The 27,853-nt window shown below is 43.8% G+C and overlaps 1 protein-coding gene and 1 pseudogene across 1 annotated transcript in view; both read left to right on the top strand.

Moving 5' to 3' along the window:
- The window catches only part of LOC126252471 (uncharacterized), a 751,218-nt gene that overhangs the window by 452,976 nt on the left and 270,389 nt on the right, over window positions 1-27,853 (top strand). The gene's annotated exons all lie outside the window — the stretch shown is intronic.
- LOC126254157 (5S ribosomal RNA) lies at window positions 1,192-1,309 on the top strand (annotated as a pseudogene).

Here is a 27,853-nt window from a genome sequence, read left to right as displayed (position 1 = left end):
GCCTTTACCGTGACGTATACAATAAAAAATGACTGACTTCTTGATATCTATTCTCCCTTTTTGTCCCGCCAGGTTTCCGACAGCTCGTATCAGCACACACTTCGCTGGAGAATGAAAATTTCATTCTGTAGATCTAGTATCGTCTCTCTCTGATTTTAACATTAACGAGAGGTGTTAATGAGATAGATTCAAATCTCGGAACAGCTCGTCTTACTACCAGTTTTAATCTATTAGACCGTGCACACTAGTTCTTTGCGAATAGGTTGCACTAGGACGGAAACATGTCCGCAATATAATTCAGTTACCTTTTCGAACATGAACACTTCCTGCTGGTGTGACGTAGCATCGATACGTTTGCTCTGAATCTTCGCAACGCCTGATGAAGATCCCAGAGTTTAACACCCATTTTGTTTACGCAGCATAGTCGATCACCAGCTCCATTGTCCGTCATTCATGGTGAATGCATTCCAGATCCACATAAAGTAATCTAGGCGTGTGGTGCCGCTACAAACGGGTAAGGGTTCCGTCCTAGTAGTGGCCACCTCGCCTCTAGTCGCCGAGTTCACGCACTGCTCTCTGTGCGCGCAGAGATGGCTGTCCTCGCAGCGACATTCTCTCTACAGTATCGCTGACCACAGCTACTTCCAGAGCCTCACTTCTTACTGACCACCTGTCTCTGTCTTACTCTGTAACTGTCCTCCTCTAACTGTGTCCAGCGATTGTACGCACACGCCACATAGTTTATGTGTCCGATAACAGCCGAATGACGGCCCACTCGTGACTTAGCTTAATCGACAATATGACACGACTCACAAATGGCGGCAGTCTCGTTCGTGAAGTAAAGAATGACTGTGTCCCCCCCCCCCCCCCACAGAATTAAAAATCATTTATCTTTCCCTCTGAGTGTTTCATATGCGTAAGTTCATAGTCTTATCGACAGGAGTCAGTTGCTGCGAAGAATTTGTGGGTTGTCATGTTGAGAAATGTTGTCATCTTAGAATATCTGAGAGCAGTCTGGAAGCTTAACTACAAAATGAAACTTGTTGTTTGAGACTTTACTGGAATTAATAATTGCTTGAATTTGGTCATATTTAGAATTTTACTGCGTGAGAGCATCACTGAACTCATTAATTATCACGTTAAAGTTCATATCAGTCAAGCAATATTTATGGGCCACTTGCAAGTGACATGGGCAACGGCCTTGCCGCAGTGGATACACCGGTTCCCGTGAGATCACCGAAGTTAAGCGCTGTCGGGCGTGGTCGGCACTTGCATGGGTGACCATCCAGGCCGCCATGCGCTGTTGCCATTTTTCGGGGTCCACTCAGCCTCGTGATGCTAATTGAGGAGCTACTCGACCGAATAGTAGCGGCTTCGGTCAAGAATACCATCTTACGACCGGGAGAGCGGTGTGCTGACCCCACACCCCTCCTATCCGCATCCTCCACCGAGGATGACACGGCGGTCGGATGGTCCCGGTAGGCCACTCGTCGCCTGAAGAGGCAGTGCTTGCAAGTGACATTCGAAACCTCCATATCAATGAAACAATTTGTGATCATTTACTGAAATAAACTTTAGAGTGAGTTGTTTGAATGTTTCTCGGGAGCAGTGTCACATGTTGTCGTCGAAAGTACAATTGTCTCGGCTTTGTAGCTACCCACAACCACGCACGATGATAGGCACTTTTCTCCACTACATCAGAAGTGGTGGCCGAAAAACATTCAAAATAATAGTTCTAGGGAATGCAGATGCTAGAGTGAGATTCACTGAAGAAAAAAAAAAATCGAAACATTCTTTCGAAAGGCTCTTCAGTATTTCTCGTTAGTCTAGAACCGTGAGGCCGGCCAGTGTGGCCGTGCGGTTCTAGGCGCATCAGTCTGGAACCGCACGACCGCTACGGTCGCAGGTTCGAATCCTGCCTCGGGCATGGGTGTGTGTGATGTCCTTAGGTTAGTTAGGTTTAAGTAGTTCTAAGTGCTAGGGGACTGATGACCTCAGATGTTAAGTCCCATAGTGCTCTGAGCCATTTGAACCATTTTAGAACCGTGAGTTACAAGTAATAGAGAAACAAGAGGGGATCCAAAGAAAGATGGCACGATACGTCATAGATTTGCTAAGTACGCATCAGAGCGTCATCGGTATGTTCATCGATGTCCATTGGTAGATGCTGCAAGAAAAGCTTAGTGCATCACGGAGAGGGTTATTGTTGAAATTCCGAAAGTATACATTCCAAGAAGAGCCATGTAACACATTATTTTCTCCGACTAACATTTCGCGAAATAATCATAGCTGTAAAACCAATCATTCTTACAATATACTATTTGTGATTGCAGCAGGGCAAGAGTAACTCAAAACGATTCAAGCGCGTCCTCCACCGCAACCCGAAAGATCGTTTGCCGAGCGCAGATGTAGACGTAGAGCAGCAGATTACGGTACCGATGACGATCCAGTCAATTCACTTTACTGATCTGGCCACACTGGTATGTTTACTACGCATCCAGACACGAATGACTGATTTCCCTTGTTTAAAGCGGTGTTAAGATAGCAAAACGGGCTCTTTCTCTGTCTATTGCTTATATAACTAGCATCTCTGAAAGCAGCAATGACGTCTGTCAGGGGAATTCTGTGTAATGCATTAGTTCCATACGAGAACGTTGTGAGAGTGCTTCGCATGTTGCACGGGAGATTGTCTCTTTACTTTTTAATAACTAATAGAGTGGTTGCATTGCTCCTAGTATTTTAGGCGGACACTGAAATGTAATATGAAAACACAGACGCGTAAACCAGTCCACCGAAGTTCACTTTCTTTAGAGTATAGAATTATACAACGCTAAACCTCTCCAGATGTGATTAAAATTCTCATTCCTTGTTTAAATTATAACTGCAGATCGACGTGTTAAATAAGGCGAGATACAAAGAGCAATACAGACGTTATCAATAACTATTGCGAAGCGTAAATTTTATTGCTGCAACACAAAACAAATAGCGTTGACTCAAACGAAAGCCAGCTGCAGCTAGTCCTTCACGCTCTAGCATTTCAAAACGCATTCACTTACTGAAACAACCGTACCTTTCCTTGCTGGAGTTGGTTTACGTGACTCGAGTAGTTTCCTTCTAAAAGTTTACGAGACACGCTTACGTCATCCTCATTTTGTAATTTGGCTGCCTCTCGTCAAGTCTGCCGTTGTGTGCTTGGACTGGAACGAGAACTCTCGCGGAGAAAGCAAGAAGACTGTTTAGCAGGCTGTCTTCCTCTGCGTTCTCTCGTGCCAAAGAAAACTCAACAATTTACCGTACCATCGTCGAAAATGGTAACATACCACTGTGTTTATGTATGTTTGGCTCACTTTCCCGTTTGAAACCAGCAGGTCTCTGAGTCGACATTGTTAACTCCATTCTATGTTATTTCTAGATGAAGCACTGACACATTACTCAATGGCTTCAGTAGACGCATAGTTTACTTGCACCTCCATTGTTCTCTCTCGAGAAATGCATAAGTGTGTATAAATGCTTTTTCAAGTTTCTGATTCATGAGGGTACTGTTGATCTACCTACAAAAAAAAAAAAAAAAAAAAAAAAGAGCAAAAGCGCATACACAGACTTAGACTCCGTGTGTTCCTGCTTCTGTATGCGAGAAAGTAAATGTAAAAGGTAGAAAAAATTTCAATGTTAAGTACCCGCAGAAATAACGTTAACACTTTTGTCATAATTTTACAGAAATTAAAAGAATGTGGCACAAATGAAACAGGTTTTGACTTTCGATTGTATTGCGTAAACTAAAGAGGAATTTAGTTAAGTGACACCTCCACAGATTTTTACCTAGTGTTTGTATTTTATCAGCATATTTCACTCTTTCTGTCTTCTACGTAGTTTCCGTTTCTATTTTCGCTTAGTCTTCGCATTTTACAGCCGATTAGGTCTATGGTATAGCCCTAATTTCAAAATCTCGTTGTTATATCTTCTTGGTGACACCGTGGAAAAGGAATGTGACAGTTCTTCAACCTTCGATATTTTTTCTGCGTTTGTCCATCGATGTCTTTATGACACAAAAGTGGGAGACTAGGTACGTGGGGCGTTCAATAAGTAAATGCAACAGATTTCTTATTGAAAATATGTTGGTTTTATTCAGGATTCCAATACACCATATTATTCCCGAATCTTTCGGCTACAAAAGCCTATTTTTCAATATCATTTGCGTTCAGTGCGACGGCCTTACGCCACCTTGCTGGGGGGCCTGTATACTCGCATGGTACCATTCTACTGGCCGACGTCAGACCAAACATCTTGCTGCATCAAGGACCTCGCCATTATCCAGTTACAGCTTCCCGTGAAGTGCATTCTTCATTGGGCCAAACACATGAAAGTTGGAAGGTGTGAGATCCGGGCTGTAGGTAGGAAGAACAGTCAAATGACGTTTTCTGGGCCCCTCTCTGGTGCGCAGACTTGTGTGAGGCCCTGCGATGTCCTGGACAAAGAGAAGTTCGGTCGAGAGTGTCCGCACGTTCCAACGTCGCAGGAGACAAGACTGTTGGCCTGACCGTCACGCGCGAGATCGGACAGGTCGGAGGACCTCATTGCGATGATGACAGATGCCTCGCCCAACAACTTACCGTGCCTTTGTTCACTTCCAGATCTCCGTAGACATTCTGCAAGCGCCTATGAATATCTGCGATGTTCTGGTTTTCCGCCAAAAGTACCTCAATGAGAGCACTCTGTTTGGAACACATCTCCGTTACAGTATAAAGTCTCTCTGATGAGCACTTGTATTGAGTGCGTGTCGCTCTCTATGTGTTTCCCACACCGCCTTGTGTTTGTCTTTGTATGTATGAGTGACTGTGTGCGCTCTGTTGTGTTGAATACCCACACCGTTGGTTCGATACAGGGCGATGTGTGAAACTGCTTTCACACTACACGCTTCCGTTGTTGTAAAGGATCTGCTCCAGCTGCTGCAGACGCTGTACTGAAGCTGAAAGTGTTAATCGAAGTTGCGGAGAAATAGTCGTCTGGGCTCTGTTGCATAGCAATCATATTTGCTTTCAGTTCTTATAAATGTCCAAGATTGGTGGATTTAAATGATCCGTGAAATTACTCCTTTTCCGAAGAAATGAACGATCTTTTATTGACTTTGTGTCAATTAAATTCTTCTCATAACATGAATTATTTGTTCACTGGCTTCTATACATATATATAATACAATTTCCTTCAAAATCTCGCAATGGCGTCGATTTCTACTTCACGAGAATGAAAAACTCCTAATGAATTACTTCTTAACAAGAACAAAGACCTCCTACACTAAGAATAATTATCTGAGCGCTAACCACCACAGAGTAATAAAGAATATCTTTGTCTCTCTCTCTCTCTCTCGTATTGCATTATACACGATAACAGGCGCTATTTTGAAGGCTACTTATATCGTCACCACCAATCGGAACACAATAAACTATAGATTTTGAAGTGGAATATTCCACGACGCCCCACAGCAAATTCCACATTTTTTCAACCGAAATTGGCCGAGAAAAAAATGTGTTGCATTACTTATTGAATGCCCCTCGTAACTATTTTTCTAGTCGTTCTTGGTAGCCACGAAAATCAAGTTCGTATTGTAGCGGACTCACGAGAAGGCTGTGAAATAACCGGAGAAGTCGAATCGAAATGGCTTGTTCCTTGGCCGTGCTGGAACTCAAATCATTAACACACTCGCCTATCTTTCACAGATGCACTACACATACGTAATTCTTCGCCGCAGGCAGTGCCTTGCCAGCTGAATTGATAGCCCCGTCGTTTTATTACGTGTTTCTCGAAACTGCGTGTTTTTATGGATTTCTAGAAACTCTCTCCCACTGGCAGCGCAGGCTGATATTACAGCCATTACCCATTACACGTGTGAGCGCAACTGCGTTGTCTCTTTCTCTGTTCGCATACCCAATAGGAGACAGTTCTTCGTGTGTTATATTACATATAACCGGACAATTAAAGTCGATGATGTTCGAGATATGTGACTTTTTTATTAAGCCAGTCATAAGCAAAGAAGGGGAAGCTGAAAGGTGAAAGAAGTATGTAGAGGTTTCATATAACGGAGATGTACTTGAGGTTAATATTACAGAACTGGAAGAGGACGTAGATGAAGATGAGATGAGATATATGATACTGCGAGGTGAATTTCATAGAGCACAGAAAAACCGAAGTCGAAAAAACATCCCTGGAGTAAACAACATTCCGTCAGAACGTCTGATAGCCGCGGGAGAGCCAGCTATGACAAAACAATTCCATCTGTTGTGTAAGACTTACGAAAGAGATGAAATACTCTCAGACTTCAGGAAGAATATAAGAAATCCAATTACAAAGAAAGCAGGAACTGACAGATGTGAATATTACAGAGCTGTGTGTTTAATAAGTCATGGTTGCAAAATATTAACATCAATTGTTTCAGAAGAATAGAAATGTAGGAACACGTGAGACAATACTGACCCTACGACTTCTCTTAGATGCTAGGTTAAGGAAAGGCAAACCTACGTTTATAGCACTTAGAGAAAGATTTTGACAATATTGACTGCAAAATCCTCTTTGAAATTCGTAAGGTAGTAGGTGTAAATTGTGAGGAGCGAAAAACTATTTAAAACTTGTACAGAAACCAGACGGTAGTTACAAGAGTCGAGGGGCATGAAAGGGAAGCAGTGGTTGAGAACGGTGTGAGACAGGGTTGTAACATATCCCCGAAGTTATTCAATCTATAGACTGAGTAAGCAATAACAGAAACGAAAGAAAATTTTGGAGCAGGAATTAAAGTCGAGGGAGAAGAAATAAAAACTTTGAGGTTTGCAGATGACGTTGTAATTCTGTCAGAGACTGCAAAGGACTTGGAAGAGCAGTTGAACGGAGTGGTAGTGTCTTCAGAGGAGGATACAAGATGAAAATCGATAAAAGCTAAACAAGAATAATGGAATATATTCGAATTATACCAGCTGGTGATGAGGAATTAGGTTAGAAAACTAGACACTTAAAGTAGTAGATAGGTTTTGCTATTTGGGCAGCAAAATAACTGATGATGGCTGAAGTACAGAGAATAAGTAGACCGGCAATAGCAAGAAAGCGTTTCCGAGGAAGAGAAATTTATTAACATCGAATACAGATTTTAGTGTCAGGAAGCGGTTTCTTAAAGTATTTGTTTGGCGTGTAGCCGTTTATGGAAATGAAAAACATGGACAATAAAGAGTTTATACAAGAAGAGAATAGAAGCTTTTGAAATTGGGTGGTACAGAAAAATGATCAAGATTACATGACTAAATCAAGCAACTCATGAATGAAAAGGTATTGAACAGAAATGACGAGAGAAGAAATTTGTGGCATAACTTGACTAAAAGAAGATGGACAGAGCAAAATCTGAGACATCAAGGGATCGCCAGTTTAGTACTGGAGATAAATGTATTGCGTAAAAACCGTAGAGGGAGGCCGAGAGATGAATACGGTAAGCAGATTCAGAAGGACGTATGTTGCAGTAGTTACTCTGAGATGAAGAGACTTGCACAGGATAGAGTAGCGCGGGGAGCTGCATCAAACCAGTCTTCAGACTGAAGAGCACAACAACACAACATCGTCATTAAGATTGTTTAAAATTTTTGAGAAGGAAACGTGAACTCAACTAGTTAATTTGTTCGTGAAGTTTGTTATTGTAAGAGGAATTGTGGCACTCGTTCGAAATACATCAGAGGTTTCTCAGATTGGTTATTTCAGCATTATCACTTAGTTTCAAGGCATCACCTAGAACGAGTGTTGCTGACACAGTGAAACTGTTTACTGTATGGCATGCAATAATAGAGTCGGCTGCTGGAGCAAGGCTGTTAGGACTTCGTGATTTAATTGTACATGCAGTTTGTAAATGAAATACCATTGAACAGCTATAGGTCTACAGGAGGTGGTAAAAAATATTGAGCACCAAAGACACAACACACTACTACACCTAATACGGTATAGGAAACCCACTAGTAAACAGCTTGCTACCACCCCGTACTGGATAAATGCAGGTGCTGTGTGGCGTTCAAGGGAATCTGGCAAAATGAGGTAAGGATGATGGAGGTGGATAGACATTACGGACCCTTCTCTCCGCAGTAGACCACAAAGGCTCAACAATATTGAGAGCTGTTGACTGTGTTGGCCAGGGGAGGTACGCTATTTCATCATGGTGCTCACAAACCCAGTCCTGAAAGATGCGGGCTGTGAACGGCAACCCTGTCGTTTTGGAACACAGCATCACCATTGAGAAACAAACTTTGTATCATGGGATGGACATGATCAACCATAACCCTTGGCGGAAAAGTTATACTGCACAGAAACAATGAAATCTTACGACGTGGACTGCCAAAATCATTACCGAAGAACGACGTTGTTTCACCTTGGGACGTTGGTAACAGTGTGAAACAAGGCTCATCTGACCGAATGAATTTCATCCCTTGCACCGTAGTCCAGGCCTCGGCACTACGTTTTCCTGTTACGGGCATTTGCATCACTGATGAGTGGTTTTGGAATTGCAGCTGGCTCTGCAATTCCCTGATTCTGGAGCTCTCTTCATGTGGTTTTGGTGCCGGCTGGGTTCACGAATGTGACATTCAATTCTGCAGTGCCTTTGGCAGCTGTCGTCCTCTTATTTTTCCCCAAATCCCCTTCAATAACGTCTTTACGATCGCTGAACACACTCACTTTTGTTCGCAATGTGACATATCGGTTGATATTTTTCCGCTTTCCCTGTATGCTCTATATTTCTTTCATAAAATGCACCTTGAGACACCATGCTCTTCGTCTACCTTGCTTACGGAAGCACTCACCATACGAGCACTGACAGTTGCTCACGTCCAAATTCACCTCGCTCCGAGGTAACACGCTCGCAGCTACACAGAACACAATTTTGAGCATGACTGACACTTTAAGCGCATTGACAGCTGCCTTTAGTGGTCAAATACAACAGCACAAACTGCAGGATTGGCTACCTTCTTCATTAATCTTTAAGCATCCATTTCTCATTCTGTTTCCGTATTTTTGTTGAGCCCCTGTATATCACTGACAGCAGCCTATTGCAGAATGATGAGAAAGTTTCTTTCTTGCGAGAATGAAAATCTACTCTGCAGCATACAACAAAAATTCTACAAACTGTAATATGAACAAGAGAGTGAAGTGGCGCAGTAGTAAGACACTGGAATTGTATTTGGGAATATGGCAGTTTAACACCCATCCAGCCATCCACTTTTGAGTTTTCCGTGCTTTCCCTTAAGTTAAATGCAGGCATGGCTCCTCTGAAAAAGGATAAGTCCCATACCCACCCCGACTTCCCCCAATCGGAGCTTATGCTTCGTCTCTAATGTCCTCGTCAACAACTTGAAGCTGAAACTAATCTTCGTTTTATCGTGAGCAGCTTATGTTACTTCCTTCAGAATATGTGCAGAAAGGAAGGGACGCTCCCGATAAGATCATGCAAAGTTAAGAGAAACAATGTCGCCCCATGGATACCGTCTTATTGAAGGATAACTACGTGGGGTGGCCCAATTAAACATGACAGTACTGGTGCCACATCACACATGGATATATTAATGAAGGGGCTCATCTAACTACAAACAGAAATTAGCTGTAACTATTAAAAATTGTTTTATTAATATAAAAATTACTTACTGAAATAACCAAGTAAATGTTTAATAAGAGGACAAAAGGTAGTAATTACGAAATATAGCCTTGGCGCTGGTGGGTGGACACATGAAAACATAAGATAGAACTGTATTGTGCATATCCACAAGCATATGGCTAGTGGTTTAAAGAAAGAAACACACACACACACACACACGCGAGAAAAGCAAATGTGAGTACCAATAGTATGGCCAAATTGCATATGGTTGCAACCAGCTAACTGCGAACCTTAAAACTGTGCAAATGAGCTCTGATGGGAGTGTGAATGACGGCGCCTGTGGCGGATGGAAATTCTGAGTTTAACTCAATATCTGTACTCTGCTCTAAGATGGGGGCATCTCTCTCTCTTCAGTTCTCTATAACAACCTGAAGCAAGTGCTCCCTCCAATAATAATTTCATAAATACGTTTAAAAAACTGCTACTCTGACCGATTTTGTCATGGTTTACCAATAGTGATATGGTATGGGAAGGAAAGGAAAAAATTTTTCCAACTACATGACAGGTTTCTAGCTGTAGCTAACCAAAAGCCTTGCACATAGACATGTGTCAGAAAATACGCCTTCTACCTAAATAATTATTGTGATGCAATATCAGACCCGTTGCCGGATTTAAGCGAACGTAATTTCATTGTGTGGCCACAGAAAATGACCAATTCCAGTCTCCCATTCTGAGTGCTACACCTAACTTCCAGATTTTTGTCTCCTAGCATCTTGTATAATGCAATGGCAAGCAGGCCACCCCCTCCCCCCCCCCCCACAATGTGCCCACTGTGCAGAGATGGGAAGCAGGGAATTCTTTGTCCTATACCTGTTAGGAGGGGGGGCGAGGGAGGGGGCTGCTTTTAGTGCTGAACAAGTTTATGACCCTCTGGGACTTTTAAGTTAATTTCTACATTGCAAACCAGCTAAATAAGTTCCCAAGGGCGCTGAAAATAACAGGTCCCCATCACCATAATAAAAGGAAAGGAGAAATAGTAATTAGCTGTGCAATCATTTGCAGTAGTGAATATGATCTTCAGCCTTGAGAAATTGACTATACTGACGATAGAGTGTGCATATTACAATGTAAAATAGGCTGCATGTTAGTTTGGGGAGAAACTGAGACGTAACAATGTGTCTTTCCATTTCCTATACTTCTTTTCTCACTTTCTTGTAGATTGCTACTTCTACCTGTAGAGCCAAGAACTGCGTCGGGTTTTCAGTTGACAGCAGGTGTTGTCAGTGTTTGAATGTGGACCTTTAACTGGCTGGTATCATACAGGTCACAATGCAAGCCCATCCATGCAAGCAGGGCCTCGGACAACGAAGAAAAAAAGGATTGTTTGTTAAATGTACCTTGTAACGTCTAGAATTTCTTACAATTTTCGAAAGTCCAGCTTTTATGCTACTTTATTCCCCAAAATTTGATGGCTTTATAGAGAGTTATGTAAACTTGAGGACAGTTTGAAAATAAAAGAAGCCACAGATCTTAGTGTATAAGTACAGTGGTTCTACAGAATCGAAAGATAAGTTTTACCTCCGACAGACTACGCTCAGCAGTTAAGTTTTATCTCTGACAAGGATCATCTCTGCTGATCACCTGTAAACTTTGTCCACGCCCTTCTTCCACAGTATTTAAGTCGCTCTCCAATGCCCGACCCGTCAGTTGGCAAGACTCAGAGAAACCAGGAGCTCCTCAAAATGTCCAGAGCAGCTCTGGACGAAACGTTAGGAATGGAAATGTTTCATGAACGATGACCGTACAGCCCTTTGACGCGCAGGTCGCCGAAGTGGCGTCAACTTGAAAGACCTGCACCAGGCGAACGGTCTACCCGACGGGAGGCCCTAGCCACACGACATTTCATTTCACCGTACAGCCCTGACGACTCACCAGCACCTTCCGCCGGAGGTTCGAGTCCTCCCCCGGGCATGAGTGTGTGTGTGTTGTTATTAGCATAAGTTAGTTTAAGTAGGAGTAACTCTAGGGAACGGTGAACTCAGCAGTTCGGTCCCTTAAAAAAAAATAAAAATAAAAAAAAACGCTCATCTGCAGTTAAGATATCAGCTCATGAAAGCTTTCATTATATTATGTATGGCAATTACAAATTGATGTATGTGCACTGTACCATTTATTAGGGCTTCTTCCCGTTCAATTCAAGCATCGATCATGGGAAAACTGATAGCATAAACACGTCTGTGTGCATTGTAATTAGTCTAATTTCGTTTTCGCGGTCCCTACGTGAACGATAAGTAGATATTGTAGTATATTTTTAGATTCATCACGTAAAGTTAGCTTCCTGAAGGCTTTCACGAGAAAATAATAGGCATCTATCTTGAAGCATCTGCCTATTCAATTTTTTCAGCATTTGCGTGACTCTCTACAATTTATCAGACAAACCTGTGACCATTTGTGCTGTCCTTGTTCGTAATTTTCAATAACCTCGTTAGTCCTGTTTGGTTAGGTCCCATACACTTCAGCAGTATTCTATTATGTGTCGCACGAGCGTTTCAAATTGTATAAATCCCACAAATTTGCTACCTGTGACTGTTTATTCTGGGATTAACCTGTTTTAGAGTTTCTGGAGCGGAGAAAGAAAGAGACCCTCGCGTTCCAGTATGCCGCTGCCGTAAAGGGCTCGCGAGCACTTATTTTACGTCGCCGCAGCGGGGGAAACAATAGCTGCACGCAGAGGGAGGGCTGTTGCGAAAGGGCGGCCACGCCGCGAGACGTGGGAGGCTGGTCTGTGCTCAGTGCTCTGTGCTCTGAGCTCTCGCCCACGGCGTTCCCACGGCCTTCGCGGCCGGCCGGCCTCATCAACCGCGATTACCGGCGCTCTGTCCGCGGCTCCGGATCTACGTCTCCACGGCACACGCCGCAGCCGGCAACAAACGTGGCGAAATAGCGCCAGCCGCGACGCCACGTCGCTATTACTGTCCGTCCGTCTGGAAGGACGCGCTTTCTAAAAGCCTTACGGCCCGCAGCAACTTCCGCCCCCTCTCCAGGATCTTTCTCGTTTGGTGCGAAAATACCTGTTTTCGTCGTAGAAACAGGACTATTCTTTGAAAACCGAGACATTGATATAAACGGGAAACTTGATAATAAAATCCATCTACTCTGTTTTCAATAGCGTTTCCTTGCATAATCGTCCCAGTTCTTCAATTCTTTTAATTCTTAGTTTTATACTTATATTTAATTACCTTTAATTCTACTCACAACTATTTTCCTACCAGCTAATTACATCTTATCTGATGGTTCATGTTAGTGGATTTACCCTCCGCTACTAACTCTACTGCAGCACTCTTGTCTTGTATCCAAATTGCATATCAGTATGTTTTGCCTTTACTCACCTTCTCTTCTTTTATTTATAATTCCTTTTAAACGTTTGCGGTTCTTATTGTTGTTTTACAATATAACTGTTCATATCTGAAATGCAGTAATTTCTATGTTACGTCTCTCTGCGCCACCAAGGTGAAGTTTCCCTTACTAAACTTCACGGCTGGCCGCTGTGGCCGAACGGTTCTAGGCGCATCAATCCGGAACACCGCGGCTGCTACGGTCGCAGGTTCGAATCCTGCCTCGTGCATGGATGTGTGTGATGTCATTAGGTTACTTAGGTTTACGTAGTTCTAAGTCTATGGGACTGATGACCTCAGATGTTAAGTCCCATAGTGCTTAGAGCCACGCAGTGTACCGATGTTTTTTTTTTTATGCATTTCACGTATACCGTTAAAGGTCTATCTTGAGGAAACTACTGTTGTATATGCAGATGATGCCACATTTGTACATATTTGTAAACGTCATCGTCCTACTTGTGGGCTTCTACGTCTGTAGATGCTGGCGTGTTTAAGGTAAATTTTGCGGTTTCTGCTCTGGCTTCTTTGAGGTTTTTGTCCTTTTTGTCTCTTTCTGTCAAAACTTCTTACACCAGTGTTTGCCTTACAGGTCCACGACATCTCGCACTTCTCAGCAAATGCTTATTGGCAGAATACTAAGTAAGCTTTCCCTTACGACGATTTTTAAATTACTTATTGTAGAGGCGTATATCAGGACGATGTCCCCTTCTCGTATTAATATTGCCAAAAGGCATAAACGCCTTATTAAATAATGATTATCTTGCAATCAAAACTGTTTTATTTTTGAAATAACGTTTTCACTTCTCCAGCGTACATTTCGAAGTCACTGTTTCATCACCAGGACTTCAGTTGTTATCGAAGGATTTTCATAGCCATGGCTACATGCCACAAACGTGTATCAGCTGAAATTGTTCAATTCTTTTGTATATGACATCACAGTGGAGCAACATTCACAAGTTCATCCCGCACAGTTTTCAAAGGAAGCATTAAAATTTTTGAAACTGTGCTTCATCTTCGACAACCGTGCGTGTTGGACATATGGGAGCTGCATCATAGTAATGTGATATATAAATTAACTGAACAAAATTCGTCAACACCGGTTATAAACCTGGTGTAGGTGCTTCACATCACCTGAAACCTTGCCGGCCGCTGGTGGCCGAGCGGTTCTGGCACTACAGTCTGGAACCGCGCGACCGCTACGGTCGCAGGTTCGAATCCTGCCTCGGGCATGGATGTGTGTGTTGTCCTTAGGTTAGTTAGGTTTAAGTAGTTCTAAGTTCTAGGGGACTTATGACCTCAGCAGTTGAGTCCCATAGTGCTCAGAGCCATTTGAACCATTTTGAACCTGAAACCTTGATGGTGATGATGTTACTTCTTTTGTACCATGGCATAGTAACGACCCTATGAAATGCAGTAGATGGATCGTATTGTTAAGTTATCCAGGATATGTCTGCGTTTTCTAAACATATAAAAAGAACAAAAAATGATGTAACAAAACTGATGTCTTAATTTCATGCATCATAAATAATATTTTTGGAAAACCTGATTTATTGTCAATAATGATTTGAATATAATTAGGTGAATACCTAGAACTGAATTATAAATTAGGCGAAATAGAAATACTACAGACAGGAATCCCGAGGAAAAATTTTAGGTCCAGTAAGAAGCATGGGGACCAGGAAATGAACAAGCAGTGTTGAAACATACGACGGGACTTCAAAAGTAAGTTACACAAGTCGTTGCCCCCTGATAGCGTTGCGCATTGTCAAGAGAGCACGTATCCTGGGTATTCTGCAGACAGAATTCTTCTGCCGCACGGGTAACAGGTGCACTGATGTGTGGTAGCGAAAACACGCGACAACTGGAAGCATACTCCCAAGCTGAAGTACGCGCCACTGCACAATCCTTGTGGGCAAAACATTGCACACGGATTCACCGTGAGATTCTGTCGGTATATGGGCCAAATGCACTGCCGCGTCCATCTGTTGTGAAATGATGCCATCAATTTGGCCAACGCCGCACAGACATCACGTGCAATAACATAGCACTCGAAAATGAGAACCAATTCCTGAAACGCTTCCTGCTACGCATGAAAGTAAAGGTAACTTTTGCAGTACATTGTTATTTGAATCAAAACTGAAGTAATTGTACATGATCAGGTGGCTGTTAACTTGGTACCCACTCTCTGCCGTACTGAGCGCGTATTTAGGCCCCCGGAGGAACGTCACCCGCGCTAAAGACACGGGCCTCGTATTCGAAAGGAGTAGTACTAAGTAGGCACTGTGGCTTCGGAAGGACATCCGGATACGCGTGTTCTGTGGCCCATTTGAGGCGAATGCCCCACCTGTACCGTCAATGAGACCACGGCAGCTGTTCTCCCCCCTTTTCGTCCGGCGTAATCACTATAATGATGTACTGTCCTCCACGTTAATGAAACGTTTAACCTTAAACTTTCGTCCTCAGAAAATTCGTAGATCTGCTCCGACTGCCACTTATCCAAAATATGCTATTTGTGAAACACAAACATACCGGAATTCTGCTGAAGTTTATGGATATCAGTCGGATTGTGATTCATTACACTTCCCCGGCATAAAGTGCGTTCAGCACCCATAAGGTTGCAATAAACAACCAGTACAAACAAATTAAATTCAAAATTTCATCAGCCTACTTGACTCGCAAGGGATTATTACAACATTGCTGAAACATCTGGTCTGGAGGACACTAAAGGAAAGAAATCCTGATATGTCGCTAAAATTTACATAGTTTTTGAAAGGGGGAATCGATGAATATCCTCAGAACTCGTTCTGCTATGAGTCGTGAGGATAAGAATTAAATCAATAACATATCGCACAGAATTATATGCAGTGACGAGCCAAAATATTGTGACCACCGGCGTAATATCTTGTTTCTTCGACTTTGGAACGATAAATACCACTGATTCTGCGTAACAGGTATCCGACTAAATATTTTTGTCATCAGACTACCGGTTTCGGTCTAGAATGACCATCTTCAGATCTGTTCTATAAAAACATGTCCTAATGTACTACAGCCACGTGTTTAACCTTTGACGATCTCACTATGACTGTAGTGCATAAGGACATATTTTTATAGAACAGATCTGAGGATGGTCATTATAGACCGAAACCGGTAGGCTGATGACAAAAAAAAAATTGTGACCACAGACGTAAAGTAAACGAACTTTGTTCGATATTCGGGTCACTGTTTTATTTGCGACTATGTCGCAGCTTGTGAGGTATCCGATTGTTTATTGATAGCTTCATGGAGGTACGTCGCATTAGATGCTCGAGCAAAGGAATTTGCATAAATAACGGGCCACTGATTTGCGTACGTGGCGATGGCACCCAATAGCAACCGGATCCCGATCCAGATTTACATCAGGCGAATGTGGTCGCCGAGACATGAACGTGAGGTCACTATAATGCTCCTCAAAGCACTGCAGTACAGTTCTGGCTCCGAGACACGGACAATTGCACTGCTGAAACATGACATCACCGTCCGGGAAGACATCAAGCATGAATGGATGCAGGTGGTTCGCAGCTGTCAGCGTGTCTTCGATTACCACCACAGGTCCCACACGAGCGCAGAAGAATGTCTCCCGTAGCGTAATACTGCTCGCACTAGCCTGCGTCCGTGGCGCGCCGCACGTTTCGAGCCGCCGTCCACTTCGATGAGGACGTTTGTGGAGACGAGCAGCGGCCTAATGTAGCAAAAATGTGATTTAACCGGTTTGCCGACACATTTACACTGATCGACGGTCGAATCCCGATGGTCCCGTGGCCACTGCAATCGTAATCGACGATATCGTTAGGTCAACATGTGAACACGTAGGGGTGGTCTGCTGCGGAGCTCCATTTTCAAAATGTACTATGAACGGTTTGCTCCGAAACACTTGCGCGTGCACCAACATTATGCTCTTTCGGCAAACTACTTTACCGAGCAGACAAGCTTTGAAACCCCACGTTCTATGAAGAGTTGTGGACATCCAACCATTTAGCGCTTAGTCGTAGTTTCACTGACCTTTACCTCTTTCCGTAAATGCTCACGACACATTTGCCGTTTTCGAGATACTCGTTCATAGGCTTTGCGTAATAATAATCTAAACTTGGTCAAAGTCACTTATCTCAATGGATTTGTCCATTTTCAGCCCATATCTACGTTAGGGTTTGATGATGATGTTTGGCTTGTAGGGCGCTCAACTGCGCGGTCATCAGCGCCCGTAGAAAGTCCCAATTTTTTCACAGTCCAATTTTTACACAATCCAGTTTAGCCACTGTCACGAATAATGATGATGATGATGATGATGATGATGAAATGATGAGGATAACAAAGACACCAGTCCCGAGGTAGAGAAAATCCCAAACTCGGCCGGGAATCGAACCCGGGACCCCGAGATCCAGAGGCAGCGACACTATTCGCTGGGGTGATCCTGTATCCGTGTCTGCTTCACTTACGTACTTTGATTACTCGTTATGTGCCTGCAACGCCACCAGGTGGAACGCAGCGGTGGGCATTGGTCGTAATGTTTTGACCTATCAGTATAAGCTGTCATTCTTCGTACTCTTCGTCCAACGCACGGAGTGGAAAACTTTCAACATATGGTGCATGAGAAACAACCATCTACTTCCGTGTCTTAGTGAAAAAAATTAACTGCTACGAGGAGAATATAAATGTTGTCTTACAAAGTAGTACTACAGTATTGTGACAGCCATTCAGTGACCACAATCTTCTGCAACTAATCAGGTATGATTCTCCCTGGTAGCAGAAATCGGTTAAGTTCACCTCAATTAGTCCGTAACTGTATTAAATGAACATCTTTAAAACATCTAATTTTTTGTACTTTGCTAGTTTCAGTTTTTTAAGAAACGGGGAACGAGAGATGCTATAAAAGGGATTCTCCCGTCGCTCTGAGATCGATAGTTGTTTCACGTTCGTTTATAGGTTTGTACAGATCAGTTTTATCTCTTAATGCGCACCGTAATCGTAGGGAGAGAAATTATGTCGTCAACATATTTCTGTTGTATACCACACTCACCCTCAATGGTCTCTTTCTGTGTAGTTCTCATTTTCCCCTTCACATAGACTACTTTTACCCACGGTGTAATGAGGTGACAGTTTTTAATAATATTTGCGTGTTTCAGACCTTGAACTCGTCACCTACAAATGACCCCTTGGAAAGTCCTGCAGTTATTATCTGAAACTAAGAGAACCCTGAAATTGTTAAGTTTATGCGCTATTAGTATGGAAGTCCTCTGCAACGTTGGGAAATAACGTGTGAGAGTCGGTGCCTTAGTAGTAATTACCGTGCCTGGTGCAAGAGACTCGCACCGCCGTCCGGTACCAAAAAGGCCTTGCCTGCTCTTGTGAGGGGTTTCTGATGCTGCACTTTCCACTTCACGCAAGTCGCAACTTACCGTACATGTTGAAACACTTTGTGCCCCTTCCAGCGGATAACTAGACTCAAGCAGAATTCTCTGCTCGAGATATCGATATAGGTTATAATCACACCTAGCGAGATGACACAGTGAAAAGACACTGGAATCGCATTCGGGAGGCCGATGGTTCAGATCCCTATTGGGACATCGATATTTATGTTTTCGGTAATTTGGCCTAATCTGTGGTAAATACCGGGGTTGTTCCTTTGAGAAAGCACGGTCGATTTTCTTACCCATCCTTCCGTAATCCGAGCTTGTGCTCTCTTTCTAGTGCCTTCATTGTCGACGCGACGTTAAACTCTAATCACCATATGACGTCATCATCATATAGGCGATATAGCAAGTCCACAAGCAGGTAAATGTGAATGAGTGGGAGGTGGAGGTGACACAAGGCAGTCATGGATGCAGGAGGCCCGGAACGCAGACGGCAGGCGCTTCTTCCACCCAAGCGGTCCGCCCGCCGTATTAGGCTGGGCAGCTTTCCCAGTTAAACGACGCGCCGCATCTGTCACGGCGCCCTGCGGTCGTTAGGCGGGACGCCCGGGGTAATGGGCGCACTCCGTCTTCTGACTGCCCCCGCGACGCACACGCAGTGGAGTCGTAACAGCGGTGCAAAAAACAGCAAATCGGGCACTGCTTTAACTAGAGACAGATGGCTTCAGTAAATCGAAGGCGGTTTGCATGCTGGTGTAACCACATCTCAGTCACTGCAACTTGCCTCCGCGATTTTTAATATCCACTGCTGGGCATTGAAACTGCAACACCAGGAACATCAGAAAATAAAGAAATTTTAAAATTTAAGATTTTGTACATGGTTGGAGCAGCAATGGTGGGATGAAATCTTCCAGGTGGCTACTGGATAGGTCATTTTCCTCGTTTGTTAATTCTAGTGATACTTGTGTTTCATATTTTTGTGACATAAAAGTATTACCAGAGGTTTTAATGTTCAATATACTTTTATTTTATTTTATATTTGTAAGTTATACGAAGTGTGATCAAAAAGTAACGGGAAATTTCGTTGCTCTTAAATAATCTTAATTTATTCGTCGACTTTGTCTCCTTCAAAGTAATCCCCTTCAGATATAACACATCCTTTTTCCAGTTCTTTGAAGCACGTCTGGAACTCAGTTTTCGTTATTTTGTTCATCTCCTTCAGTGATTTTCTTTTTATCTCATTAGTGATGACAAAATGACATCCTTTCATGGCTCTCTTCAGCCTCGAGAATAGAAAGAAGTAACAGGGGGCCAAGTCCAGCGAACGGTGGATGAGGAAACATAACAGTTTGTATTTCGCCAAAGAATTCGCGAACAAGCTTTGAGATGCGAGCGGGAACATTGTCGTGACGCAATTTCCAAGAGTGGTTTTGCCATCATGCTGGTCGCTTTTCTCGGTTTGCTTCACGCGAACTGTGCATAACTTCCAGGTAGTATTTCTTATTGATCGTACGAACACAAGGCAGGAACTCATGGTGTGCTATCCCATTCTAATCGAAAAAAATTGAGGGGAGAACCTTCGCATGTAATCGAACTTGTCGAATATTTTTACTGTCTTGGCTCTACAGGCAGTTTCTGTTAAGATGATTGGGCCTTAGTTTCGACATCATACCCGTATACCCATGTTTCGTCACCTCTTATAACCCTCTTTAGAAGTTCTAGATTGTAGTCGACTTTTTTCAGCAATTCCTGAGCGATGTCTAAGCGACACTTCACTGCTACATGTTTCATGCTTAAAACATCCGAAAAAATTGCTGTGTTTGAGCCAAAGGATATGCTGACACCATCAGCAACTTTTCTTTCAGTGATTAGACGATTTTCCAGAATCATTTTCCATACTTCCTCACATTTTCGTCAGTAATTGACGTGCTAGGGCATACATGGCGGTTTTCGTCTTCAGCATCTTCTCGATCTTTTTTGAAACGTTTATACCACTCGTAAACTCTTATATTACTCACGATAGATTCGCTGAAAGCCACAGACAACATTTCGAAAGAGATACTGCACTTTATTCCATTTTTCAAGCAAAATTTAACACAAATTCTGTGATCCATCTTTTTCGAAAGGAAAAATTCGCCGAGCACTCGAAAACAACAAACTTTTTTGACTATCAACAATAAACTAAATGTTCAAATGAGTAGAAAATACATCAGTAACATGTGGACCGAAAAGATAAAGAAAATTTGAAAATCGGCTTTATAAAGCACGTGAAATTAAAAAAGTCCCGTTCTTTTTCGTCACACCTCGTGTACGGGGTACTAAACTAATATATCTCAGGCAGCTACAGTTGTTTCTGTCGGGCTGAGCATCGTGTCGAACTGAGCCTGGATTATATACATTACATGCCCCTTCATTTCTACGCCAAATTTCATCAGTCGTAGTGTCTACTGGATGGTGGTGTGCCAATTCTTGTTTCGTAGAACGCTGCGCCGGCCATTGTGACCGAGCGGTTCTAGGCGCTTCAGTCCGGAACTGCGCTGCTGCTACGGTCGCGGATTCGAATCCTGCCTCGGTCATGAATGTGTGTGATGTTCTTAGGTTAGTTAGGTGTAAGCAGTTCTAACCCTAGGGGACTGATGACCTCAGATGTTAAGTCCCATAGTGCTTAGAACCGTTTGAGCCATTTGTAGAACGCCACAACCGCACCCACCCCTTCACTTACTCGTTCGACTAAAACCCACCTCCACGCGTGTCTTTCTTCAGGTCGCCAAAGATGTGAAAGTCACACGGAATAAGATCGGAACTCCATGGAGGATACTGCATTATTTTCGAGCCATATCGCTGAAGCGTAGCCTTCTTCCGATTGGCAATGTGGGAGCGGCATTATCGTTAACCAAACGATTACGTCTGACAGCATGCCGACAGTCCGACAGCAAAGAGCAAAACGACCAGTGGGCACATCTCACATCTCTGCCGCGAAAAAAATTCAGAGTTTTTCACACAAGTTTCGTGAAGGTCATGATGACCACCTCGTCGAGTGAAGGGGCCCTCTGCTCGTCGAGTTCCACGAGCATGGAAACATAATCAATGTGCAGCGCTATGAAAACACTTCGCAGAAACTGCGACGCGCCGATAAGTGAAAACACTCAGGTATTCTGTCGGACGGAATCATCTTGTTACACGACAACGCCCGTCCCCGCACTACCAATCCGACGAAGGCTACGTTTCAGCGATTTGGTAGGGAAGCACTGCAACATCCTCCGCAGAGTCAGGATCTTTCATCGTGTGATTTTAACATCTTTGGTGACGTCAAGTAAGACGTGCTTTGACGTAGATTTCAGTCGGACGAGGAAGTGCAAGAGTGGGTGCGGTTGTGGATCTGTCGGTAGCCGACCACTTTCTAAGAAACGTATCTCCTAATGGGATAAATGTGTTAACGCGTATGGTTATTACTTTTGAATGAAACAATTCCGTCGTCCCGTTTTGGCGGGTCTTCGGTTTTCATTTGACTGCTTCTCATAATATCCACTGTCCACATTACAGGTTACGCGAAGCAGAGGTGATCGTGTACCGAAGGCACCATTATGACATCAGGCGAGATGCTGCACCCGAATGACGCTTCGGGTCAGATTTTTGACTGCATTCAAGGCTTCCTTGCGGAGAGAACTCAACATGTCACTCTTAATAGAACAAAATCTAGAACTGTAAAGGTAATTTCTGGAGTGTCTCAAGGAAGTGTGATAGAATCATTACCGTTTACAATGTATGCAAATGATCTGGTAGAAAGCGTCGGACGTTGTTGAAGACTGTTCGTAGCTGGTTCGGCTGTCTATAACAAAGCAGCAACGCCAGAAGGCAGTATCGATTGGCAGAATGAGCTACAGAGGATTGACGAATGGTGCAGGCTCTGGCAGCTGGCCCTGAACGTGATTAAGTGTAACATGTTGCGCATACACAGGAAAATAAAGCCACTACCGTGCAATTACACTACCGAGGACACATTATTGGAAGCAGCATCAACCGTAAAACATCTACGAGTGACCATCCACAGCGACCTCGATTGCAATGACCACATAAAACAAATAGGAAAAGCAGATGACAGACAGAGATTCGTAGAAACAGTCTTGAGGAAATTTACACGTCCACGAAACATATGACTTTCATGATGCTTGTCCGAGCGATTCTGAAGTACTGCTCCTCTATCTGAGTTCTTTACCAGATGGGAGGATTGATGGACGGTATAAAAAAGATCTGATGAAGAGCTGAGAGTTTCATCACAGGATCGTCTAGTCGGCACGAAAGCGCTACAGAGATGCTCGAAAAACACCAGCGGCAGACGCTACAAAAGAGCTGTTGTGCATCACGGAGAAGTTTACTGTTAAAATTTCGAGTGAGCGCTTTCCGACAAGTGTCGGGCAACATACTCGTGTTAATTCCTCTCACATACATCTCCCTAAATGACCACGATCAAAAAATTCGAAAAAATGGAGCCAATACAGAGGCTTACGGACAATCATTCTTCCCATGCGGCACTCTCGAGTGAAAAGTGGAAGAAGAGATCAGTTAGTAGTACCACCACCAGTGGTTTTTTGGAGCACTAATGTAGATTTAGACGCTCACGATTGCAATCTGTCAACGTTCGTTTCATATACGGATATTCTGCAATGGTGCTGTACAAAGAACCAACACCAACACGTGATTTATGAATGATATACCGGCTGCATAATCTTCCGTTAAAAGCATAATGCAGATTGCTTTAGTACCTTCCGTTGTGGTTGCGCTGAAATGCTAAGTACGCAAATCCGAGCTGATAGTAAATTTCATGACGATTATAAACTACTGGCCATTAAAAATGCTACACCACTAAGGTGACGTGCTACAGACGCGAAATATAACCGACAGGAAGAAGATGCTGTGATATGCAAATGATTAGCTTTTCAGAGCATTCACAAATGGTTGGCGCCGGTGGCGACACCTACAAACTGCTGACATGAGGAAACGTCTCCTACCGATTTCTCATACACAAATAGCAATTGACCGGCGTTGCCTGGTGAAACGTTGTGATGCGTCGTGTAAGGAGGAGAAATGGGTACCATCACCTTTTCGACTTTGTTAAAGGTCGGATTGTAGCCTATCGCGATTGCAGTTTATCGTATCGCGACATTGCTGCTCGCGTTGGTCGAGATCCAATGACTGTTAGCAGAATATGGAATCGGTGGGTTGAGGAGGGTAATACGGAACGCCGTGCTGGATTCCAACGGCCTCGTATCAGTAGTAGTCGAGATGACAGGCATTTTATCCCCATGGCTGTAACGGATCGTGCAGCCACGTCTCGATCCCTGAGTCAGCAGATGGGGACCTTTGCAAGAGAACAACCATCTGCACGAACAGTTCGACGACGTTTGCAGCAGCGTGGACTATCAGCTCGGAGACCATGACTGCGGTTACCCTTGACGCTGCATCACAGATAGGAGCGCCTGCGATGGTGTACTCAAAGACGATCCTGTGTGCACGAATGGCAAAACGTCATTTGTTCGGATGTATCGAGGTTCTGTTTACAGCATCATGATGGTCGCATCCGTGTTTGGCGACATCCCGGTGAACGCACATTGGAAGCGTGTATTCGTCATCGCCACACTGGCGTATCACCCGGCTTGATGGTATGGGGTGCCATTACTTACACGTCTCGGTCACCTGTTGTTCGCATTGAGGGCACTTTGAACAGTGGACGTTACAATTCGTATGTGTTACGACCCGTGGCTCTACTCGTCATTCGATCCCTGCGAAACTCTACATTCCAGCAAGATAATGCACGACCGCATGTTGCAGGTCCTGTATGGGCCTTTCTGGATACACAAAATGTTCCACTGCTGCCCTGGCCAGCACATTCTACAGATCTCTCACCAATTGAAAACGTCTGGTCAATGGTGGCCGAGCAACTGGCTCGTCACAATACGCCAGTCACTATTCTTGATGAACTGTGGTATCGTTTTGAAGCTGCATGGACAGCTGTACCTGTACACGCCATCCAATCTCTGTTTGACTCAATGCCCAGGCGTATCAAGGCCGTTATTACGGCCAGTGGTGGTTCGTCTGGGTACTGATTTCTCAGGATCTATGCATGCAAATTGCGTGAAAATGTAAACACATGTCAGTTCTAGTATAATATATTTGTCCAATGAATACCCGTTTGTCAGCTGCATTTTTTCTTGGTGTAGCAATTTTAATGGCCAGTAGTGTAAATACCATCGAGCACGTGGGGGATGCGTTGGGCAGACGTTCTGCAGCACGTCCGCATGAACCAACGAATATCCAGATGTCGTTAACGGCTCTGTTGGAGGAATGGAACACCCTACCACAAGGACTGTTCACCAACGTTGTCCAGCATCAGAGCACGTTCCAGAGAAGCCATCGCCGTCCGTGGTCATTACACATCCTATTAAGAACCATGTCCCGCTCGTGATGACTTCAGCTTAATTATCGTCTTCGAATAAATGAATCATTTCCATTCTTCTCATTGTGCATTTCCTTTTTTTGCCTTCTGTTGTATATTGTAGCAGTTCTTCCTGTGTATGGTCCAAGTTTCATCGAGCATTGTTACCCGAGAGGGACACGTCGCGTGAAAATTAAAAGTTTGGTACATCAGATGCTGTAACTGAAAACAATTTTTTTATTTGACGCCAGGGAAGCGTCCCTTAACTTAATGTTAATACGTGAGTGTCTATTATACATGTAATGATTGCTATACTCGTACATTTTTATGCATATTTCAGTCACTAGGAAATGGTCGGTTGATCGAAACTGGTATCTACCGGGAAGCACACACCGCAGCAGCTTTCTGTGGTTCCAGTATGTTGTTTTTTAAATAGACCGAAGCTGTGCAGCAGTGTTTACAGAGACCTTATTGTTTTGTACAATATTATCAGCTCTTGAAGACTATTACAGAAGTGCCTGGAAAATAAGCGAGCACAAAAGGAAGGAAGGCAGGCCTAACACTTGGGGCACTATTACGGCACTTAGATAAGCGCCCAGCGCGCTCACCGGCTGCGTGCTATTAGGTCCGCGAGCGTAATTAACGCAGTCGATTGAAAACGCCGATAGCGGTGGGTCGCGGGGTCGACTCTGGGCCGTGTTTACCCGGCCTCTGTCCGCACGCCTGTTAACCGTGTCGTTACGCCGGCTGTGGCGCCACCTTAATAGCTTTCCGCAAATGGTAGCGGTTGCTGCGACCACAGAGCGCGCCAGCTCTGAAGTAAAGTTGTGAGCCTTCCACACCAAGCGGTTAATTCTACGGGCCACGCGCAAAAATGACTACTGGACCGGAATAAGACGTAGAATCCGAATTGTGCAAAAAGAAAGATGCTAATACATTACTGTTGCAGTTGAAACGTTTCTTCCGTTCGTCTTCGGAGATATCGTCGCGCTGAGCGAAGTTCCAGTGGAAGCCGCATCCAGAATGCACACAGCGATGTGCGGCACGCGAGGCAAATTACACAACGTGTAGATCCGTAGATTTATTCGGGAACGTTTATTGATGCACCTAGATTAATTCTTCATCTTTTTCGAGGAGCGTACCACAAACAGACATTAATTGAATGAATGCGGCATTTTTTCTACTTGGACTCTTATTTATTTAATCTTTCTGTCTTACCACAAGGGGTTTCGGCTTGTGAAGCCATTATCTTTAAATATACATAATGTATAAATTGGCCACGTCTTCACAGTCTGTCTCTCCATTCGCACTGCTTTACAAAATGTAACTTTTCTTGATGTTTTGACAGTTCTAAATGGAATTCCGCACCCAGACACGACAACACACTCTCAGTTTCGATTGCCTATTTGAAAAGCAGATTTGTTAACCATGAAAGATGACCATACGCCGACTCAAAAATTTACTACCAGTAAGCGCAAACGAACACTGTAGGATGTGAAATGGTTGTACGGAAAAAGAAACTGGAACGATAAATAGAGAATGAGTACACTTATACATGGTGATCAGAAGCTGTCTGCAAAACTTGTAAGGGTGTTTCAGGGTGTGTTGTGCTGATAAATAACGGTTAAGAAAAAAATTCGGTACGCTGCGCCGTTCCCGAGCTAATTAACATTGAAGGTAGACAATCAGGTCGTTGTGCACGCAAATTCAAGCGGCCCGCCATGGACAGTCTCGCTAAACGTGGTTTTCGTTGAATTTGTGTGCGCAACGACTTGATACGCTAACTTCAATGCTAATTGACTCAGAAACGGCGAAATGTGTGGAATTCGTTTCTAAACAATTATTTCCCAGCACAACCTACCCTGTAACACCCTCCGAAGGTTGTCAGACTTGTTTCTGACCACCATGTATCTTTCATGAAAATGCTCCTCCCCCCCCCCCCCTCCCACATACATACACAGACACACACACACACACACATACACACACACACATCAGGTCCGGTTGATATAACCAGGTAGCTTTCGTTACGTGTAAACTGCTGTAAATCTGACTGAAGCGTGCGTCCAATGCGAGATCGGCAGACAATAGCAAGGACTCATAGACGCAGTAAGTTCGTGAAAGATCGGTTGTGACCTATGGCCGTAAAGCAGCTAAATATGTTCTCTATTGCAGATATCCCGCGCAGAGACTTTCTCGCTTTCAAATGGCAGTAGAAGAAAGTAAGGAGGTCAAGAAAAATGACATGCTACCAAAGGTCAATTACAGTCAACAAAGAGAATAAATTTATTTGGATCATGTACGGAACACAGTGCTGTCAGGTATTTCGCCAAGGGTGTGCGATTGTCTTATCTCTGACATGTGAAATAGGTCTTGTAGATGTACAACAAGCGGGGTTCTCCACTTGTCGTATGGGCGTATTTGCAAGCGGCTTCTCGTACTCGTGAAAGCAATTACTTTGTTGATTAATGCCCCCTAGCGTTAAAGAAACCAGCCGCAGACTTCTGTCGCTGATATATGTTCGCAGGACCGACGTCTAATCCTCCCAAAATCGTTGTCGCAGTTGTCTCATTTGTTACCGGGTGGGAGCAGCCTATACACACAGCTTCTCTCAGACTGAGGTTCTGACAGGACATTTGCAAATAGAAGTAATTCTCCGTACGCTGCATCCCACACATTTGGCGTGCCGTGCCGCACCGCCTCTCAATTACTATTTTTGCTGCGCGGCAGAACAACATTACGAGTGCAAATTTACATACGCCTGCAAACCTGTTATTAATTAAGCCGGTAGGCAAGCGCGCAGCTTCAGGTAGTTTCGTAATTTGCAATTACTTTCGGCACATTCCATTATAATGATGCTTCATAAACGAGTAGGGAAAAGCGCAGTGTCGATTTCGACGGGTGTGCACACACGCGCGACGAACATGCTCGCGAGCGGCGTATGAGCTGTTCGGAGAGAGCTTTACCTGAGTATTCAGTGATCTACATTGCTTGCAAGTGCGTGCATACTTATGGGTATGCCACTGCCACA

The sequence above is a fragment of the Schistocerca nitens genome, chromosome 4, assembly GCF_023898315.1.
Source record: "Schistocerca nitens isolate TAMUIC-IGC-003100 chromosome 4, iqSchNite1.1, whole genome shotgun sequence".
Taxonomy (NCBI): Eukaryota; Metazoa; Arthropoda; class Insecta; order Orthoptera; family Acrididae; genus Schistocerca; species Schistocerca nitens.
The sequence above is the reverse complement of the archived record's forward strand: the minus strand, read 5'-3'. Positions and strand labels throughout refer to the sequence as shown.